Source organism: Condylura cristata, unplaced genomic scaffold (assembly GCF_000260355.1).
Source record: "Condylura cristata isolate star-nosed mole 26May11 unplaced genomic scaffold, ConCri1.0 scaffold00007, whole genome shotgun sequence".
Classification (NCBI taxonomy): domain Eukaryota; kingdom Metazoa; phylum Chordata; class Mammalia; order Eulipotyphla; family Talpidae; genus Condylura; species Condylura cristata.
The window spans coordinates 14,135,315-14,137,496 of NW_004567108.1; the positions used below are offsets into that span (position 1 = coordinate 14,135,315).

Sequence of the window (2,182 nt, forward strand, 5' to 3'; positions counted from 1 at the left end):
GAGGAGGGAAGTGCACGGGATTATGGTGATGGCACACGGGTGACTTGGTGATGGGAAGCCTGCGGGAATTACAATTGAGATGGGAAAAAAATGTACAAAATGATGTAAAAATAAACTGTTATAAAATAATAATAAATTTTTAAAAAGACTATGTATGTATATGTATGTATACAAGAACAGAAAGGATAGCTGAATATGACTAATGTTTGTCCCCCACCCTGTATATAAAGGCAACATCTAAGGTAGAAGAACAGCCAGAGAGAGTAAGACTAGACATCAAGGTTTCTGGGAATACAAGTCAACCAGACATCACCAGATTACATCAGGACACTCAATAGTAAACAACTGGATTCTCCAAATTAGAGTCATGAACTTTGCCAGCAGGGTTGCTGACTATCCAGTTAAAGTACCCACCTCTGAGGAAAAAGCAGAAACTAGAATTTGTTCTGGTCAAGTCTCAGAACAGATTAATATATAAAACTGGTAAGAGGAAAAACAGGGCCCTCTCTGGTGGCGCAAAGGGTTAGGACACAGCACTGCAAGCCAGTCATAGCCCCTTCAGTGCGAGTTCAATCCCGAGCCCAGAGGTGACTCACATGGCGCAGCAGACCCCTCCTGACCCACCTGCCCACTGCTCCCCTCAGCAGTGTGCTTTGTCAGCCTGCCTGTTCTGCACCTCTGTCTCTGATGAAGCCTCTCACCACCCCTGACCTCTGGCCTGCACCCCAGCTCTGTATGCATAAATAATCTCTTAAAAAAAGAAAGAGGGAAAATAGTCAAATCATTTCTCTGCATAATGGAGGGTTCAAGAATAGGAAGATCTAGACTCTTCCCAGCCAATGCACTCTTTCCCATGATTAGCTTGTAGTCTGGAAAATGACTGACCATCAGTGAGGGCCCACAGAATTTAACTATTAATATGGGGACTTAACCTAGCTTAATGAAGCTATGCCTCCTGAGAATGAAGGCTTTGAGAAAATGAAAATTTAGATTAAGCAAGTCAAAAACAGATTTAAATAAGACAGGAGATATTGACTGGATCTCTCCTTAAAAGAATCCTTTAAACCTTAGTTAAGTGTTGTAGTCTAATTAAATGAAGATTACCAGAGGTTCAGGGAATTAATTAATAAAACCAGTAATATGAAGAAGTTAGGTAAAATATGGCTTGTGTGACCATAACAATGAAGTCCTAAAAAACCCGAGAATGGATTCCACATGAAATCAAAGTTCTAGATGTCTGGCTTTAACTGCCTTGACATACAGAGTTCTCAGTGAGCCTCTACAAACTATGAACAGAGTATACACCTCAGAAAGCAGTAATGAATGTGGGCAGAACAGTGTCTCTGCAAGCTGAATCATACTTAGAAACTTTCATTTGTTACCACAGGTCTTAGTATCTCAGCCTCACCTGCTCCCAGATTAAAAGTATATCCAGAGATGTTAGCAAAACTGTTTCTTTAATAACAAACTTTAAAGAGCTACTAAATGTAGATCTTGTGAATGGCTTTGGGGCATTACCACTATAGGACATACGCAAGCAGAGAACAAAGCTAAGAAAAGAAATCAGATGAGCTATGCAGAGCAAAAATGAGAGAATAGTCTATGAGAGGCAGACCAAAAACATAAAGAGGCAGACACAACACAGAGAGACAGTATTCTAACAATACACTGCATCTACTGTTAGCACCCTATTCTCTGAATGCCTTTCCTTAGGCTTTCCTGTGGGGGGATTCCTTTTGTTGCAAAGCAAGTAACTTCCAGTAAGGCTAAAAGGAACTTAGGGAAATACTGGATTTAAATTTTAAATAAACGGTTTTTTGAGAAAGTCTATTGTACTAAACAAACTTTAAGACTCACCATAGGCCAGTAAATATGTATGGCTAAGAAATTCACATTTGATTATACTTAACCTTTAGTTGCTATCAGAAAACTAGCAAATGCAGTTATGATAATAAGGGCTGCTGCTTACTAACAAACAACAATCCAATCAACCATCTAATCCATGTGTCAGACAACAAATTAGGAGCTATTATTAATAAAAAGATCACTAACAATTTCAAGTGCCACATTCCAGATACTCTCCTCTAATTAGAGACAACTAAAATTCAGGTTATTTCCAATCACACAAATTTTAAATACAAAGCATAAGCACATTAACACACACATTAAAAAGTACTTATGT

General features: G+C 38.8%; 1 protein-coding gene across 1 annotated transcript in view; it reads right to left on the reverse strand.

The window, feature by feature from the left end:
• GOLPH3 (golgi phosphoprotein 3 (coat-protein)) overlaps nucleotides 1-2,182 on the reverse strand; it is a 38,001-nt gene that overhangs the window by 18,744 nt on the left and 17,075 nt on the right. The gene's annotated exons all lie outside the window — the stretch shown is intronic.